This window comes from Phoca vitulina, unplaced genomic scaffold, assembly GCF_004348235.1.
Source record: "Phoca vitulina isolate PV1807 unplaced genomic scaffold, GSC_HSeal_1.0 scaffold51, whole genome shotgun sequence".
NCBI classification, from domain to species: domain Eukaryota; kingdom Metazoa; phylum Chordata; class Mammalia; order Carnivora; family Phocidae; genus Phoca; species Phoca vitulina.
In genome coordinates this window covers 10,824,153-10,844,854 of record NW_022589754.1, presented here as the reverse complement: position 1 = coordinate 10,844,854, position 20,702 = coordinate 10,824,153, and the positions used below count along the sequence as shown (strand labels likewise).

Here is a 20,702-nt window from a genome sequence, read left to right as displayed (position 1 = left end):
GGCCTAAAGCATGGTTGCTGATCCTTCTAAATCTCAGATCCAGCCCCTTGGGAACTCATAAACTCATAAATCCCTTAAGATAGTCATAGGATGTCCACTGCATTTGTCCCCTGCCTCCTCTGACCCACAGTTGATATAAGGAGATACACTTCAATACTGTAAATACTTAATTGTTTCTATTAAAGTAACCATACTTTGGTAGAGCAATCTTTTCACAGTGCACTCCTGGGAGATGATGACTTTAAGCATCACACCTTGCAACCTGGAGATTTTGTCTGTTGGAAAAGACACCTCCATAAAGACTCTTCAACCTCACTGGAAAGGCCTCCATCAGGAACTGCTAACAAACCCATGTGCCACCAAACCCCAGGGAATAGACTCTTGGATTTACATGACACATCTGAAAAAGAAAAGCACCCTGACTGAACCTACACACTATGTAATGAACTGAAAGTAAAAACTTCCTGGAATTGAAGCAGATGACATCTGATGAGACAGCTTTCCCAAGATATCTGGAGTAGGCTTGTATACATTTTTCTCATGGTCACATCTTCTAGCTCTTTTGTGGAAAGAAAATGCTCTTGTCTGCTTTTCCCAAACTCTTACAAAAGGGGGAAACTTCTCCTATGATTATGGCCTTTTGGAAACAGCCTCATCATGGTCCTGTGACAAATTAATTTTTCACTTGCCTTTTCTGAAAGGTTGGAAGGTTCAGAGTTCACAAAAGTCTTTCTTTCATCTAAACTGTTAACTAACTTTGGATTCTTATCCAAATTCATGGTCTCTGAATTTACAACCTTACAGACTGTATTATCAATAACACATATGGTTCTAAGTAGTTCTTTTAAGATAAAAATACGGTTTTATATTGTTTTCAAAGTTTTGTTGTTTTACAAAAAGTTCATCAGCTATTGCTTCATGTATATACCTGTACTATACCTTCTCAAATGCACTCAGTTAATTCTTTCAGTGTGCTCCTGCAGTATTCACTATTTTGCTTTCATTGTTGCTTTAAGCAGAGACTTCCAAGAGGTATACATGACTCCAGGTTCGCCTTTATAGGGAGAAATTTTCTCTCCTAAGTTTTAATAAGTGCCAATCAATATTTCAGTTTGCTACTTTCAGTCCTAGAGTCCTGGTTTAGAACCATCATATATAACTTGGAATTGTTATGTTACTTATGTTTTGTATAATTAAGTTTTATATTTTGTTGACTGTTAAACCTTTTTTGTAGAGAAGATGTAGCCAGTAAAGTAATGATGGGTTAGTGCATCAAGATGATCTCCCACACTTACGACCTTGAGAAGATGTAGACTTTAAGTGGGAAGTGCCTGAGAGTTTCTTCTTCCTAATCTTCCTTGTTACTCAAATGTGGCTTTAAGTGGTTTCCAAATGCACTTTCCCTCCGATGTAAGATATGGCAGCCATAAAATATTCTTCCTGGCTCTATGGAAAAAAACCACTAAATATAAAGAGCCTGACTATTGATCAGTGATGCTTTCAAAGAAAGATCTTGATCAGAAGGGGAAAGGTTAAAATTAATAAAAGGAAATAGAGTTGGGAGGTTCAGCAGGGGGAGCTATCACACTCTACCACTCATAGTCAATTGCAGACCCAACAGGAAGAGACCTTGGAAGAGACCTTGCCCCATGACCCATGGACATTACTCCAGCAGGAGGAAGGAAGGCATCCTCCTACCCCAGCAACATCTCAGCCACTATACTTAGAACTCCCAATTTACTTCAATAAACTTTCTGTTTACAAACAGCCTTCCCAACTTCTCACTTTCCTCTATAAAAGAGCATTCCTCTCCTTTGGGGGACTTGCCCAAGGTTTTGTCACAGCTTGCTTTCCTTAGATTGGAATTCTCTGCTATTCCTGAATAAACCCATCTTTTGCTGATAGAATAATGGGCAGTTTTATTTTTTAAGGTTAACGCAGCATATGTACAAAAGACATCTTGTGTCGTGAGCCACATGACAACACAGGCTATAGTAAATATACTTTACCTTGTACCCATTAACAATAACTTCCCATTCCTCCACAACACAGTCCTATTCCTAGGCAGCCATTAATCTACCTTCTGTTTCCATAGATTTGCATGTTCTAGAATGGAAGCATATAATATATGGGATCCATATGTAACACGTAACATGGATTAGTACTTCATTCGTCATTTTTACTGCCATATAATATTCCATGATATGGATATAAAATATTTTATTTATCCATTCATCAGTTGATGGGCATTTAGGTTGTTTACATATTTGGGCTGTTATGAATGATGTTACTATCTAGGAGTGATACTTTGAGGAACCATCAGACTCTTTTCCAAAATAGCTGCACCATTTTACATTCCTACCAGCAATGTAGGAAGGTTCAAATTTCTCCACATCCTTGCCAACAATCTTATTTTGTCTTATTTATTTTACCCATCCAGTGAGTTTGAACTGGTATTTCCCTGTGGTTTTGATTTGTACTTCCCTAATGGCAAATGACGTTGAGCAACTTTTCATGTGCTTATTGGATATTTGTATATCTTCTCTGGAAAATTTATATTCAGATCTTCTGCCCATTTTTAATTGGGTTATTAGGTTTTTTTGTTATTGAGTTGTAATTGTATTTATATATTCTAGACACAGTTTCTTATCAGATATATTATTGGAAAATATTTTCTCCCATTTTAAGGGTCTTTTCACTTTTAAAAAATTATTTATTATTTATTTATTTATTTATTTATATTTATTATATTTAATTAACCAATATATACTATATCATTAGTTTAAAAATTTTTTTATTTTTATGTTAATCACCATACATTACATCATTAGTTTTAGATGTAGTGTTCCATGATTCATTGTTTGTGCATAACACCCAGTGCTCCATGCAGAACGTGCCCTCTTTAATACCCATCACCAGGCTAACCCATCCTCCCACCCCCCTCCCCTCTAGAACCCTCAGTTTGTTTTTCAGAGTCCATCGTCTCTCATGGTTCGTCTCCCCCTCCGATTCCCCCCCTTCATTCTTCCCCTCCTGCTATCTATCTCCTTTTTTTTTTCTTAACATATATTGCATTATTTGTTTCAGAGGTGCAGATCTGAGATTCAACAATCTTGCACAATTCACAGTGCTTACCAGAGCACATACCCTCCCCAGTGTCTATCACCTACTCACCCCATTCCTCCCATCCCACCCTCCACTCCAGCAACCCTCAGTTTGTTTCCTGAGATTAAGAATTCCTCCTATCAGTGAGGTCATATGATACATGTCTTTCTCTGGTTGACTTATTTCGCTCAGCATAATACCCTCCAGTTCCATCCACGTCATTGCAAATGGAAAGATCTCATTCCTTTTGATGGCTGCATAATATTCCATTGTATATATATACACCACATCTTCTTTATCCATTCATCTGTCGATGGACATCTTGGCTCTTTCCACAGTTTGGCTATTGTGGACATTGCTGCTATAAACATCGGGGTACATGTACCCCTTCGGATCCCTACATTTGTATCTTTGGGGTAAATACCCAGTAGTGCAATTGCTGGATTGTATGGTAGCTCTATTTTCAACTTTTTGAGGAACCTCCATATTGTTTTCCACAGTGGCTGCACCAGCTTGCATTCCCACCAACAGTGTAGGAAGGTTCCCCTTTCTCCGCATCCTCGCCAACATCTGTCATTTCCTGACTTGTTAATTTTAGCCATTCTGACTGGTGTGAGGTGGTATCTCATTGAGGTTTTGATTTGGATTTCCCTGACGCCGAGTGATGTTGAGCACTTTTTCATGTGTCCATTGGCCATTTGGATGTCTTCTTTGGAAAAATATCTGTTCATGTCTTCTGCCCATTTCTTGATGGGATTATTTGTTCTTTGGGTGTTGAGTTTGATAAGTTCTTTATAGATTTTGGATACTAGCCCTTTATCTGATATGTCATTTGCAAATATCTTCTCCCATTCTGTCGGTTGTCTTCTGGTTTTGTTGACTGTTTCTTTTGCTGTGCAAAAGCTTTTTATCTTGATGAAGTCCCAATAGTTCATTTTTGCCCTTGGTTCCTTTGCCTTTGGTGATGTTTCTAGGAAGAAGTTGCTGTGGCTGAGGTCGAAGAGGTTGCTGCCTGTGTTCTCCTCTAGGATTTTGATGGGCTCCTGTCTCACATTGAGGTCTTTCAACCATTTTGAGTCTATTTTTGTGTGTGGTGTAAGGAAACAGTCCAGTTTCATTCTCCCCATGTGGCTGTCCAATTTTCCCAACACCATTTGTTGAAGAGACTGTCTTTTTTCCATTGGACAGTCTTTCCTGCTTTGTCAAAGATTAGTTGACCATAGAGTTGAGGGTCCATTTCTGGGCTCTCTATTCTGTTCCATTGATCTATGTGTCTGTTTTTGTGCCAGTACCATACTGTTGTCTTGATGATGACAGCTTTGTAATAGAGCTTGAAGTCCGGAATTGTGATGCCGCCAGCTTTGCTTTTCTTTTTCAACATTCCTCTGGCTATTTGGGGTCTTTTCTGGTTCCATACAAATTTTAGGATTATTTGTTCCATTTCTTTGAAAAAAGTGGATGTTATTTTGATGGGGATTGCATTGAATGTGTAGATTGCTCTAGGTAGCATTGACATCTTCACAATATTTGTTCTTCCAATCCATGAGCATGGAACGTTTTTCCATTTCTTTGTGTCTTCCTCAATTTCTTTCATGAGTATTTTATAGTTTTCTGAGTACAGATCCTTTGCTTCTTTGGTTAGATTTATTCCTAGGTATCTTATGGTTTTGGGTGCAGTTGTAAGTGGGATCGACTCCTTAATTTCTCTTTCTTCTGTCTTGTTGTTGGTGTATAGGAATGCCACTGATTTCTGTGCATTGATTTTATATCCTGCCACTTTACTGAATTCCTGTATGAGTTCTAGCAGTTTTGGGGTGGAGTCTTTTGGGTTTTCCACATAAAGTATCATATCATCTGCAAAGAGTGAGAGTTTGCCTTCTTTGCTGATTTGGATGCCTTTTATTTCTTTTTGTTGTCTGATTGCTATGGCTAGGACTTCTAATACTATGTTGAATAGCAGTGGTGATAGTGGACATCCCTGCCGTGTTCCTGACCTTAGGGGGAAAGCTCTCAGTTTTTCCCCATTGAGAATGATATTCGCTGTAGGTTTTTCATAGATGGCTTTTATGATATTGAGGTATGTACCCTCTATCCCTATACTTTGAAGAGTTTTGATCAAGAAAGGATGCTGTACTTTGTCAAATGCTTTTTCTGCATCTATTGAGAGGATCATATGATTCTTGTTCTTTCTTTTGTTAATGTATTGTATCACGTTGATTGATTTGTGGATGTTGAACCAACCTTGCAGCCCAGGGATAAATCCCACTCAGTCGTGGTGAATAATCCTTTTAATGTACTGTTGGATCCTATTGGCTAGTATTTTGGTGAGAATTTTTGCATCCATGTTCATCAGGGATATTGGTCTGTAATTCTCCTTTTTGATGGGGTCTTTGTCTGGTTTTGGGATCAAGATAATGCTGGCCTCATAAAATGAGTTTGGAAGTTTTCCTTCCATTTCTACTTTTTGGAACAGTTTCAGAAGAATGGGTATTAATTCTTTTAAATGTTTGGTAGAATTCCCCTGGGAAGCCATCTGGCCCGGGCTTTTGTTTGTTGGGAGATTTTTGAGGACTGCTTCGATCTCCTTAGTGGTTATAGGTCTGTTCAGGTTTTCTATTTCTTCCTGGTTCAGTTTTGGTAGTTGATACATCTCTAGGAATGCATCCATTTCTTCCAGGTTATCTAATTTGCTGGCATAGAGTTGCTCATAATATGTTCTTATAATTGTTTGTATTTCTTTGGTGTTGCTTGTGATCTCTCCTCTTTCATTCATGATTTTGTTGATTTGTGTCCTTTCTCTTTTCTTTTTGATAAGTCTGGCCAGGGGTTTATCAATCTTGTTAATTCTTTCAAAGAACCAGCTCCTAGTTTCATTGATCTGTTCTACTGTTCTTTTAGTTTCTATTTCATTGATTTCTGTTCTAATCTTTATTATTTCTCTTCTCTTGCTGGGTTTAGGCTTTATTTGCTGTTCTTTCTCCAGCTCCTTTAGGTGTAGGGTTAGGTTGTGTACTTGAGACCTTTCTCGTTTCTTGAGAAAGGCTTGTATTGCTATATACTTTCCTTTTAGGACTGCCTTTGCTGCATCCCAAACATTTTGAACAGTTGTGTTTTCATTTGCATTGGTTTCCATGAATTTTTTAAATTCTTCTTTAATTTCCTGGTTGACCCATTCATCCTTTAGTAGGATGCTCTTTAGCCTCCATGTATTTGAGTTCTTTCTGACTTTCCTCTTATGATTGAGTTCTAGTTTCAAAGCATTGTGGTCTGAAAATAGGCAGGGAATGATCCCAATCTTTTGGTACCAGTTGAGACCTGATTTGTGGCCTAGGATGTGATCTATTCTGGAGAATGTTCCATGGGCACTAGAGAAGATTCTGTATTCCGTTGCTTTGGGATGGAATGTTCTGAATATGTCTGTGAAGTCCATTTGGTCCAGTGTGTCATTTAAAGTCTTTATTTCCTTGTTGATCTTTTGCTTAGATGATCTGTCCATTTCAGTGAGGGGGGTGTTAAAGTCCCCCACTATTATTGTATTGTTGTCGATGTGTTTCTTTGCGTTTGTTATTAATTGGCTTATATAATTGGCTGCTCCCATGTTAGGGGCATAGATATTTACAATTGTTAGATCTTCTTGTTGGATAGACCCTTTAAGTATGATATAGTGTCCTTCCTCATCTCTTATTACAGTCTTTGGTTTAAAATCTAATTCGTCTGATATAAGGATTGCCACCCCAGCTTTCTTTTGGTGTCCATTAGCATGGTAAATGGTTTTCCACCCCCTCACTTTCAATCTGGGGGTGTCTTTGGGTCTAAAATGTGTCTCTTGCAGACAGCATATCGATGGATCTTGTTTTTTAATCCAATCTGATAGCCTGTGTCTTTTGATTGGGGCATTTAGCCCATTTACATTCAGGGTAACTATTGAAAGATATGAATTTAGTGCCATTGTATTGCCTGTAAGGTGACTGTTACTGTATATTGTCTGTGTTCCTTTCTGGTCTATGTTGCTTTTAGGCTCTCTCTTTGCTTAGAGGACCCCTTTCAATATTTCTTGTAGGGCTGGTTTCGTGTTTGCAAATTCCTTTAGTTTTTGTTTGTCCTGGAAGCTTTTTATCTCTCCTTCTATTTTCAGTGACAGCCTAGGTGGATATAGTATTCTTGGCTGCATATTTTTCTCATTTAGTGCTCTGAATATATCCTGCCAGTCCTTTCTGGCCTGCCAGGTCTCTGTGGATAGGTCTGTTGCCAATCTAATGTTTCTACCATTGTAGGTTACATATCTCTTCTTCCGAGCTGCTTTCAGGATTTTCTCTTTGTCTCTGAGACTCGTAACTTTTACTATTAGATGTCGGGGTGTTGACCTATTTTTATTGATTTTGAGAGGGGTTCTCTGTGCTTCCTGGATTTTGATGCCTGTTTCCTTCCCCAAATTAGGGAAGTTCTCTGCTATAATTTGCTCCAATATACCTTCTGCCCCTCTCTCTCTTTCTTCTTCTTCTGGGATCCCAATTATTCTAATGTTGTTTCGTCTTATGGTATTGCTTATCTCTCGAATTCTGCCCTCGTGATCCAGTAGTTGTTTATCTCTCTTTTTCTCAGCTTCTTTATTTTCCATCATTTGGCCTTCTATATCACTTATTCTCTCTTCTGCCTCATTTATACTAGCAGTTAGTGCCCCCATATTTGATTGCACCTCATTAATAGCCTTTTTGATTTCGACTTGGTTAGATTTTAGTTCTTTTATTTCTCCAGAAAGGGTTTCTCTAATATCTTCCATGCTTTTTTCAAGCCCAGCTACTATCTTTAAAGTGATGATTCTGAACTCTAGATCCGACATCGTACTAATATCCATACTGAGTAGGTCCCTGGCAGTCCATACTACCTCTTGTTCTTTTTGTTGAGGTGATTTTTTCCATCTTGTCATTTTGTCCAGAGGAGAATAGATTAATGAGAGAACAAAATGCTAACAGGGTAACAACGTCCCCAGAATATATACTCTAAACAAATCAGAAAAGACCTGAAGCAGGGGGAAAAGAAAGGGAAAGAGAGAAAAAAGAAAAAGATAAAGATAAAAACAAACAAAAACAGAACAAAACAAAAAAACAGAATATGATCAAATATGATCAGGCTGGTACATAGATCAGTGCCACACACTAGATTTGGGGCATATTTTGGTCTGTTAGAAGAAAGTGCCTCCCAAAATTTTAAAGAAAGAAAAACTTATATATGTACAAAAATAAGGGTTGATATGATGAAAGGATGGAATATGACTGTAAAGATGAAAATTATAAAAAATTTATAAAAGGAATTGATAAGAAGTTGTTTGAAAAAAGAAGAGGATTTAAAAAAAAAAGGAAAAAAAAGGGAGAGAATGTGATCAGGCAGGAGAGTAGAAAAAAACCATACACTAGAGATTTAGGGTATATTTTGATCTGTTAGAAGAAACGATTTCAAAATTTTAAAGAGAGAACAACTTATATATATATGCCTAAAATATGGGTAGCTACTATGAACGGATAGAATATGACTCTAAAAATGAAAAATAAAAATGTTTTTTAAAAAACGGATTGATAAGATGTTGGTTGAAAAAGGGAAAAAGAAAAATTCAAAAAAAAAAAAGACAGTTAAAAAAAAATTAACTTTGAAAGACTAAAGAATCATGGTAAAAAAGCCATGGATTCTATGTGCATTGTTCCCCTAGTGCTGGCGTTCTGCCATTCTCATTGATCGGTAAACTTGGTCTTGGCTGGCTGTTCTCGCCGATCTGGGGGAGGGGCCTGTTGCCATGGTTCCCAAATGTCTTTGCCAGAGGCGGAATTGCCCCGCCCTTGCCCGGTCCGGGCTAGGTAACTCGCTTGGGTTTGCTCTCTGGAGCTTTTGTTCCCTGTAAGCTTTCCGTACAGCTTTGGAGGCCGAGAGTGAAAATGGCGGCCTCCCAATCTCCGCCCCGGAGGAGCCGAGAACTCGGGCCCTGCTCCTCAGTGAGCCCCCAGGGAAAAGCGGTCAGTCACTCCCATCTCCCTGGTCTCCAGCCGCACTCCGTGCTCACCTGGCCTGTGACCGAGCATTTCTATCTCTGGCACCCGACTCGGTGTGGAGTCTCCAAACCCAGCAGATTCCTGCAGTGTGCTCCAACGCCACTCCTCCCGGGGGAGGAAGGGGAGTCTCCCCAGATCTGCTGCTTGTTGGGTCCCTGCTGGAGGAGCAGTGGCCCGACTGTGCCCCGGATCATGGTTTATGGCAACCCTGAGCTCTGAGCCCGCGCTGTGGCTCCGTCTCTGCAGCCGGCTTCCCTGCTCTGATACCTGGGAGCTCTGCCACACTCAGGCACCCCTGGTCTTCCTGTGACCCCGAGGGTCCTGAGACCACACTGTCCCACGAGGGTTCCACCCCCAGCTTAGCCACCGGAGTGACGTCCTCAGCGGAGCAGACTTCTAAAAGTTCCGATTTTGTGCTCCGCTGCTCTATCACTGCCAGAAGCGGCTGACGGAGGCCCCTCCCCTGCCATCTATCCTCCCGAATATTGCCTCGGATTCACTTCTCCCCACGTCCTACCTTCCAGAAAGTGGTCGCTTTTCTGTTCAGAGAGTTGTTGCTATTCTTTTCTTCGATCTCCTGTTGAGTTTGTAGGTGTTCAGAATGGTTTGATCCCTATCCAGCTGAATTCCTGGGACCAGACGAAATCCAAGTCTCCTACTCCTCCTCCTACTCCTCTTGCTCCGCCCCCCATCATTAGTTTTTGATGTAGTGTTCAATGATTCATTACTTGTGTATAACACCCAGTGCACATCAGAATACTTGCCCTCCTATATACCCATCCCCCAGCTACCCCACCCCAGTTACCCCAGTTACCCCACCCCAATCTCTTCTGTAACCCTGTCTGTTTCCTGCAGTCATGAGTTTCATATGGCTTGTCTCCCTCTCTGATTTCTTCCCATTCAGTTTTCCCGAACTTCCCCTGTGGTCCTCCATGCTATTCCTTATGTTCCACATGAGTGAAACCATATGATAATTGTCTCTTTTTCTGCTTGACTTATTTCACTTAGCATAATACCCTCCAGTTCCATCATGTCTATGCAAAAGGTAGGTTTTCATCCTTTCTGATGGTTGAGTAATATTCCATTGTATATATGAACCACATCTTTATCCATTCATCTGTTGAAGGACATCTCAGCTCCTTACACAGTTTGGTTATTGTGGACATTGCTGTGCCCCTTCTTTTCACTACATCTGTATCTTTGGTGTAAATACCCAGTAGTGCAATTGCAGGGTCATAGGGTAGCTCCATTTTTAATGTCTTGAGGAAACGCCATATAGTTTTCCAGAGTGGCTGTACCAGCTTGCATTCCCACCGACAGTGTAAGAGGGTTCCCCTTTCTCCACATACTCGCCAACATTTGTTGTTCCCTGTCTTGTCAATTTTAGCCATTCTGACTGGCATAAGTTGGTATCTCATTGTGGTTTTGATTTGTAATTCCCTGATAGCTAGTGATGTTGTACATTTTTTCATGTGTCTGTTAACCATTTGTATGTCTTCTTTGGAGAAGTGTCTGTTCATGTCTTCTGCCCATTTCTTCACTGGATTATTTGTTTTTTGGGTGTTGAGTTTGAAAAGTTCTTTATAGATCTTGGATACAGGCCCTTTATCTGTTATATCATTTGCTGCTATCTTCTGTTCTGTAGGTTGCCTTTTAGTTTTGTAGACTGTTTCCTTTGCTGTGCAGAAGCATTTTATCTTGAAATCCCAGTAGTTCACTTTTGTTTTTGTTTCCCTTGCCTTTGGAAACATGTCTAGCAAGGAGTTGCTGCGGTTGAGGTCAAAGAGGTTGCTGCCTTTGTTCTCCTCTGGGATTTTGATGGATTCCTGTCTCACATTGAGATCTGTCATCCATTTTGAGTTTATCTTTGTGTATGGTGTAAGAAAATGATACACTTTCATTCTTCTACATGTGGCTGTCCAAATTTCCCAGCACCATTTATTGAAGAGACTGTCTTTTTCCATTGGATTTTCTTCCCTGCTTTGTCGAAAATTAGTTGCCCATAGAGTTGAGGGTCCATTTCTGGGTTCTCTATTCTGTTCCATTGACCTATGTGTCTGCTGTTGTGCTCATACCATAATGTCTTCATGATTACAGCTTTGTAATATACTTTGAAGTCTGGCATTGTGATGCCACCAGCTTTGGTTTTCTTTTTCAACCTTACTCTGGCTATTTGGGGTCTTTTCTGGGTCCATCCAAATTTTAGGATGATTTGTTCCAGCACTGTGAAAACTGTCAATGATATTTTGATAGGGATTGCATTGAATGTGTAGATTATTCCTGTAGCATACAGATTTTAACAATATTTATTCTTCCAATCCATGAGCATGGAATGCTTTCCCATTCCTTTGTGTCTTACTCAATTTCTTTCATAAGTGTTCTATAATTTTCAGAGTACAGATCCTTTGCGTCTTTGGTTAGGTTTATTCCTAGGTATCTTATGGTTTTTGTTGCAATTGTAAATGGGATTGATTCCTTAATTTCTCTTTCTTCTGTCTCATTGTTAGTGTCTAGAAATGCAACTGATTTCTGTGCATTGATTTTATATCCTGCCACGATTCTGAATTGCTTTATCAGTTTTAGCAATTTTGGGGTGGAGTCTTTTGGGTTTTTCACATAGAGTATCATGTCATCTGTGAAGAGTGAAAGTTTGACCTCTTCTTTGCCAATTTGAAAGCCTTTTATTTCTTTTTGTTGTCTGACTGCTGAGGCTAGGACTTCTAGTACTATGTTGAACAACAATGGTGAGAGTCGGCATCGTTGTCGTGTTCTTGGCCTTAGGGGAAAAGCTCTCAGTTTTTCCCCATTGAGAATCATTTTCACTGTGGGCTTTTCATAGATGGCTTTTATGATATTGAGGTATGTTCCCTTTATCCCCACACTGTGGAAAGTTTTAATCAAGAAAGGATGTTGTATTTTGCCAATGCTTTTTCTGCATCAATTGAGAGGATCATATGGTTCTTATCCTTTCTTTTATTAATGTACTGTATCACATTTAGTAATTTGTGAATGTTGAACCACGCTTGCAGCCCAGAATAAATCCCACTGGGTCGTGGTGAATAGTCCTTTTAATGTACTGTTGGATCCTACTGGCTAGTATCTTGGTGAGTATTTTGGCATCCATGTTCATCAGGGATATTGGTCTGTCATTCTTTTTGATGGGGTCTTTGTCTGGTTTGGGGATCGTGGTAATGCTGGCCTCATAGAATGAGTTTGGAAGTTTTCCTTCCATTTCTATTTTTTGAAATAGCTTCAGTAGAATAAGCATTATTTCTTCTTTAAATGTTTGGTAGAATTCCCCTCGGAGGCCATCTGGCCCTGGACTCTTGTTTTTGTTGTTGTTGTTGTTGTTTTCTCTTTTTTTTGGAGGTTTTTGATGACTGATTCAATTTCCTTGCTGGTTATGGGTCTGTTCAGATTTTCTATTTCTTCCTGTTTCAGTCTTGGTAGTTTATAATTTCCAGGAATGCATCCATTCATTCCAGATTGCCTAATTTCTTGGCATTAGTTGCTTATAATATGTTCTTAAAATTGTATTTCTTTGGGCGCCTGGGTGGCTCAGTTGGTTAAGCAACTGCCTTCGGCTCAGGTCATGATCCTGGAGTCCCGGGATCGAGTCCCGCATCGGGCTCCCTGCTCGGCAGGGAGTCTGCTTCTCCCTCTGACCCTCCTCCCTTTCATGCTCTCTGTCTCTCATTCTCTCTCTCAAATAAATAAATAAAATCTTTAAAAAAAAATTGTATTTCTTTGGTGTTGGTTGTGATCTCTCCTCTTTCATTCATGATTTTACTAATTCGGGTTCTTTCTCTTTTCTTTTTGATAAGTCTGGCTAGGGGTTTACCAATCTTATTAATGCTTTCAAAGAACCAGCTTCTAGTTTCATTGATCTGTTCTACTGTTCTTCTCGTTTCTATTTCATTGATTCCTGCTCTAATCTTTATTATTTCTCTTCTCCTGCTTGGTTTAGACTTTACTTGCTGTTCTTTCTCCCGGTCCTTTAGGGGTAAGGTTAGCTTGTGTATTTGGGATTTTTCTAATTTTTTGAGAGGCTTGTATTGCAATGCACTTCCCTCTTAGGACCACCTTTGCTTTATCCCAAAGGTTTTGAACAGTTGTGTTCTCATTTTCATTAGTTTCCATGAAAAATTCTTTAATTTCCTGCTTAACTCATTCATTCTTTAGTAGGATGCTCTTTCACCTCCAAGCGTTTGAGTTTCTTCCACATTTCCTCTTGTGATTGAGTTCCTGTTTCAAAGCATTGTCATCTGAAAATATGCAGGGAATAATCTCAATCTTTTGGTATCAGTCGAGACATGATTTGTGACCCAGTATGTGATCTATTCTGGAGAATGTGCCATGCACACTCGAGAAGAATGTGTATTCTGTTGCTTTAGGATAGAATGCTCTGTATATGTCTGTGAAGTTGATCTGGTCCAGTGTGTCATTTAGAGCCATTGTTTCCTTGTTTATCTTCTGATTAGATGATCTGTCTGTTGCTGTATGTGGGGTGTTGAAGTCCCCTACTATTACTGTATTATTATCAATGTGTTTCTTTAATGTGGTTATTAATTGGTTTATATAATTTGCTGCTCCCAAATTAGGAGCATAAATATTTATAATTGTTAGATCTGCTTGTTGAGTAGGCACTTTAAGTATGATATAGTGTCCCTGTTCATCTCTTACTACAGTCTTTGGATTAAAATCTAATTTGTCTGATATGAGGATTGCTACCCCAGCTTTCTTTTGAAGTACATTAGCACGATAAATGGTTCCCCACCCCTTCACTTCAGTCTGGAGGTGTCTTTAGGTCTAAAATGAGTCTCTTGTAGACAGCATGTGGATGGGTCTTGTTTTTTATCCAATCTGATACTCTGTGTCTTTTTATTGGCACATGTAGCCCATTTACATTCAGAGTAACTATTCAAAGATACGAATTTAGTGCCATTGTATTGCCTGTAAAGTCCTCGTTCCTGTAGATTGTCTCTGTTTCTTTCTGGTCTATGTTACTCTTGGTCTCTCTCTTCATTTACAAGATCCCCTTTAATATTTCTTGCAGGGCTGGCTTGGTGTTCACATATTCTTTCAGTTTCTGTCTGTCCTGGAAGCTCTTTATCTCTCCTTCCATTCTGAATGACAGCTTTGCTGGATAAAGTATTCTTGGCTACATGTTTTTCTCATTTAGTACCCTGAGTATATCATGCCAGCCTTTTCTGGCCTGCCAGGTTTCTGTGGATAGGTGTGATGCCAGGCTAATGTTCCTATCCCTGTAGGTTAGGAACCTCTTGTCTTGAGCTGCTTTCAGGATTTTCTCTTTATATCTGAAATTTGCAAGTTTCACTATTATATGTTTGAGTGTTGATCTATTTTTTATTGATTTTGGGAGGGGTCCGTTCTGTCTCTTGGACATGAACGCCTGTTTCCTTCCCCAGATTATGGAAGTTCTCAGCTATGATTTGCTTAAATATGCCTTCTGGCCCTTTCTGTCTTTCTTCTCCTTTGGGCATCCCAACAATTCTGATATTGTTTAGTTTTATGGCATCACTGATTTCTCGAAGCCTCCCCTCATGGTCCATAGTTATTTTTCTCCCTTTCCTCAGCTTCCTTACTTTCCTTCAACTTGTCTCCTATGTCACTGACTCTTCTGCCTCATTTATCCTAGCTGTTAGAGCATTCAATTTAGACTGCATTTCAGTTAGTGCATTTTTAATTTTGGCCTGATTAGATCTCATTTCTAAACTAAGAGATTCTCTAGTGTTTTCTATGCTTCTTTCAAGCCCAGCTAGTAACTTGATGATTGTTAACTTGAATTCCAGTTCTGACATTTTACTTATATTCATATTGATTAGATCTGTGGTGGAGTATTACCTTTGGTTCTTTCTTTTGTTGTGAATTTCTCCTTCTAGTCATTTTGCCCAGATAAGAATGGATGAACAAGTGAGTACTATCAAAAATATCAACCACGGCCCAAGCGAAATATCCACCAGATAAATCTGAAGAGGTCAGAAACCAGAAAAGAAAAAGGAAAAGGGAAAAAAAGGTGGGGGGAGAGAATATAATCTCACAGGATGGACAAAACAGACGACTGCAGTAGAATCCATGCCAGAGTTTCCTCTGCCTCCATCACCTACCAGTTTCTCCACTTGCTCGAAGTACAATTGCTTCCCCCACCTCTGGTGCTTAGTAGCTAGCCAATATTCGCCACTGCTGTAGATGACAGGTGTGAACTCTCTTCCTCAAAAGAAGACACAATTCCTGTACCCAGCCCTGTATTTTGTGCAGAGACATCAGATCCATCACCAACAAATGTAATTGATGATGATATATGCAAGAAATCCTGTCATGTAGCACCTAATGATATTCCACTGATTTCTAGTACTAATCTAATTAATGAAATGAAGGGAGTTAGTGAAACAATACTAGCCACGGAGAGCATTGTGGAAATAGTAAAACAGGAGGTGTTGCCATTGACTCTTGAATTGGAGATTCTGGAAAATGCCTCAGAAGAAATGAAAGTGGAGTGTGTCCCAGCTCCCATTACCCCTTCCACAGTTCCTTCCTTTTCTCCATCTCCTCCAACTCCTCCAGCTCCTCCTCCCACACCAGCCATTGTTCCTGCTGCTGCCACTAATGTTAGTACTGCTGGTGTTCCCACCGCAGTCCAGAGGGTCTTAGAAGAGGGTGAAAGCATAAGAACTTGCCTTAGTGAAGATGCAAAAGAGATTCAGGACAAAATAGAAATAGAAGCAGACGGGCAAACAGAAGAGATTGTGGATGCTCAGAACCTAAGTTCAAGAAAGAGCCCAGGCCCAGAAACATCAAATGAATGCTAACATTCATAGTCTGTTTTCTTCAATGGTGTGTTTATGTTTTAGTGCAGCCTGCAAAAGAGTTACTCCATTGTCTAAAAATGCAAATGAAATTTCAAATATACAAAATGCCTCCAAGGTATATGTTACTGTAAAAAAAAATGTATTTTGAATGTATTTTGGTCTGTGTGTTAGAAGACACTAAGTCCCAAAATTGTAAAAAAAGCAAAACATATATATATATATATATGTTTTAGTATATATATATATGTATGTATATATATATATATACAAAAAGAAAATTGAGTACAGTGAAAGGAAGCTAAAAGTGAAGAATATATAAAATGTAAATGTAAGAAATGAAAGTTAAAAAAAAACTAAAAAACAAAGAGTTGATAAAATAAGAACGTAGTTGAAAAGGGAAAAAAAAAAGAAATGGAAAATTTTAAACTGAAGGATAAAGGAATCATGAGAAAAAAAAAACCCTTCAATTCTATATACTATTTTTCCCTAGCACTGGAGTTTTACAGTCCTGTGTGGTCCGTAAACTTGCTGTTCATGTGTTTTTCTAGTTGGTCTTCTGGGGGAAGGGCCTGCTGCACTGATTCTCAGGTGTCTTTGCCTGGGCAGAGTTGCACCGCCCCTTGCCAGGGGGCTGGGCTCAGTGTAAGCTGTTTTAAGTTGCTCTGTGTGGCTTCTGTTCCCTGAAGGCTTTCTGCGCCTCTTTAGAGGATCAAAATAAAAGTGGCCATGCCTGATCTCTAGGCCCAAAGTGGGAAGATTGCAGTCCCTCTCTTCAGTAAACCCTCAGGGATAAATGGTCTTCACTTTTGTGTGTACCAAACTCTGCAGACTCCTGTGGTGTGCACCCACACCTATCCTCCTGGGGGGAAGAAGGATGGTCCTGCACTTCTGCACTTGGTAGGGCCCTGGCATGGAGAGCAGTCGCCCTATCATGGTGCACCTGCTCCTCCCCCCACCATTTATCTTCTGATATATGCCCTCAGAATCACTTCTCCGCATGTCCTACCTTGCAAAAAGTGGTCGTTTTCTACTTGTAGAGTTCCAGATATTCTTCTGTTACATCTCAGGTTGAATTCATGGGTGTTCAGAATGATTTGATAGTTATGTGGCTAAATTCAAGGGACCAATTGAAACGAGGTCCCCTACTCTGCCATCTTTTCTCCCCTCCCTGTTAATAGTCTTTTACATTTTTTTACCTGTAAAATTGGCAGTGGTATCCTTTCATTCTTTTTTTTTTTTTTTTTTTTTTACTAATGTGAGTGTTCACTATTTTGTTCCTGGTCAGTTTAATTTTAAAAATTTAATTTTGTTAATCTTTCCAAAGAACAAACTTGTAGCTTTGTTAATTTTTTCTACTGATTTTGTATTCTCTATTTCACTGACTTATGCTCTAAATTTTCTTTCTGCTAGCTTTCGATTCAGTTTGCTCTTCTTTTTCTAGTTTCCTAAGGCAGTTTAGGTTACTGATTTGAGATATTCCTTCTCTTGAAATATAGGCATTTACAGCTATAAAATTACCTTGAATGACAGTTTTAGCTGCATCCCATACATTTCTGCTTTTCCATTTTCATTCACCTCCAAATATTTTCTAGTTTCCCCTTGTGATTTCTTCTTTGACCCATATTTAATGTGAGTTAATTTCCTTCTGAGGTCCCCCTGTTTTCCTCCTCTATTACTGATTTCTAATATTTTTATTGTGGCCATAGAACATGTTTTGTATGATTTCAGTCTTTTAAAATTTATTGACACTTGTTTTTTGGCCTAGCATTTGATCTATCCTGAAAAATGTTCTATGTGCTCTTAGGCAGAATGTGTATTCTGTTTAAGTCTTTAGTTCCTTGATCTTCTGCCTAGTTGTTCTATCCATTATTGAAAGAGGCTTTGAAATTTTCCACTATTATTGTTGAGTTGTCTATTTCTCCCTTCAATTCTGTCAGTTTTGTTTCATGTATTTGGATAGGTTCTTAGGTGCATATATGTTTAAAATTGTCATATCTTCCTGATAGAATTTCTAATCATTATGAAATATCCCTTTTTATCTCTAGTAGCATTTATTTGTTATAAAGTTTATTTTGTCTGATATTAGTATAGGCACTTCCAACTCTTATGGTTCATTTTTGCAGAATATATATATGTATATATATGTGCGTATATATGTGTGTGTGTGTGTGTGTATATATATATATATATATATATATATATATATATATATATACCCCATTCTTTAAAAAAAAGATTTATTTGAGAAAGAGAGTGGGGGGAGGGGCAGAGGGAGAGAATATTCAAGCAGACTCCTCACTGAACATGGAACCTGATATGGGGCTCAATCTCACAACCCATGAGATTATGACCTGAGCCAAAACCAAGAGTTAGATGCTAACCTACTGAGCCACCCAGGCACCCTTCCCATCCTTTATTTTCAACCTATTTGTATCTTTGAATATGAAGTGCTTCTATAGACAGGATACCTGTTGGATCAAGTTGGATCTTGATTTTTTAATTCAATCTGACAATCTCTGCCTTTTGACTTCTTTAATTCATATTTAATATTGTTACATCTTCCACTTTAATTTTTTTCTATATGCCTCATGTCTTTTTTTTCTAGTCCTACCTTATTGCCTTCCTCTTGTATTAAGTGGGTATGTTCCAGTGTAACATTTTGATCCCTTTAATATTTTAAGTATATTTCTTAGTTACTTTCTTAGTGGTTCTTCTAGGGCTTACAATATACATCCTATCTTCTCAGAATTTACTTCGTATTTCCACTGAAATGTATTCCAATGAAGTATATAACCTTTACTCCTATATAGCTCCTTTCCATACCACCTTTTTGTACTATTGTTATATCTATTACATTTATATATGTTACATTTATATATATGTGTGTGTGTGTGTATCTCAAACTCAATAATACATAATTAAAACTATTAGTTTGTATGATTTATATCTTTCAAAACATGTAAGAGAAGGGAGGTGTATATTCATAGTTTGTTATATTAATCATTGTATATACCATTTACCATTTCTGGCTCTCTTCATTTGTTCTTGTGGATTCTGGATATCATCTGGTTTCATTTCCCAAGAGTTACTTTCATTACTCCAAGACAGCTTTGTTTCCACTCCCAACAAAAGAATACACATTGCTTCATATGGTTGTTTTCTAAGTCAACTTAAGTTTTAAAAATTTTCTTGCTCTACTGGCAGCATTCGGTGGCAGAACATCTCATAGGAAATTCTCTATTCCCAGACATAGGTCCCTGGGCTTCTTGCCCCACAAACACAGTGGCTGGCACCATGGAAGGTGAAGAGCTTCCCCAAGGATGATTCTTCCAAGCCTATCCACCTCACAACTTTGCTCAACTACAAGGCTGGCATGACTCACATTGTGTGAGAGGTCAACAGACCCAGATCCAAGGTGAAAAAGAAGGAAATTGTGGAGGATGTGACCATTGTGGAGGCACCATCCATGGTGGTTGTGGGCATCATGGGCTATGAAGAAACCGCTCAAGGTCTCTGTACTTTTAAGACCATCTTTGCTGAACACATCCAGGATGAGTGCAAAAGACACTTCTATAAGAATTGGCGTAAGTCTAAGAAAGCCTTCAACCAAATACTGCAAGTGGCAGGATGATGATGGCAAGCAGCAGCTAGAGAAGGAGTTCAACAGCATGAAGAAGTACTGCCAAATCATCCGTGTCATGACCCACACCCAGATGCCCCTGCTTCCTCTATGCCAGAAGAAAACCCACCTCATGGAGATCCAGGTGAATAGAGGCACAGTGGCTGAGAAGCTGAACTAGGCCTGTGAGAGCCTGCAACAGCAGGTGCTTGTGAACCAAGTGTTTGGGTAGGATGAGATGATAAATGTCATTAGTGTCACCAAGGGCAAAGGTAACAAGAGGTCACCAGCCACTGGCACACCAAGAAGCTACCCTGCAAGACCCATCAGGGACTGTGCAAGGTGGGCTGTATTGGGGCATGGCATCCTGCCCAAGTGGCCTCCATGGCATGGGCTGGGCAGAAAGGCTACCATCACTGCATTGAGATCAACAAGATCTACAAGATTGGCCAGGCCTATCTCATCAAGGATGGCAAACTGATCACGAACAATGCTTCTACTGATTATGATCTGACAAGAGCATCAACCGAGTTGGCTTTGTCCACTATGATGAAGTGACCAATGACTTTGTCATGCAGAAAGGCTGTGTGATGAGAACCAAGAAGCAAGTGCTTACTCTCCACAAGTTGTTGCTGGTGCAGATCAAACAGCAGGCCCTGAAGATTGACCTTAAGTTCATTGACACCACTTCCAAGTTTGGCCATGGCTGATTCCAGACTGGAGGATAAGAAAGCATTCATGGGACCACTTATGAAAGACTGAACTGCAAGAAGAAGCTGCTTAATGTCAGAAGCAGATTGTGCAACTGGTGGGATCTCAATAAACATTATTTTCCAGTGGAAAAAAATTTTCCTAAAAGAAAGAAGAAACATGCAATTATACTGTCTTTTACTAAGTATCTAAATGAGTGACTTTATTGGTGCTGTGTGTGTGTGCGTGCGTGCACATGCGTGTGTGAATTACTGTCTGGTGTCACCTGCTTTTTGCCTGAATAATTTCCTTTGTATTTCTTGTAATACAGATCTACTAGCAATGCAATTTCTTTTTACTTATATGGTAACATCTTTATTTCACCTTCATTTTTGAATGATAGTTTTGTATATAATA

At 39.2% G+C, this 20,702-nt stretch overlaps 1 pseudogene; it reads left to right on the top strand.

The window, feature by feature from the left end:
• LOC116621851 overlaps positions 1 to 20,601 on the top strand; it is a 28,449-nt pseudogene extending 7,848 nt beyond the window's left edge.
• Positions 20,602 to 20,702: the final 101 nt, after the last annotated feature.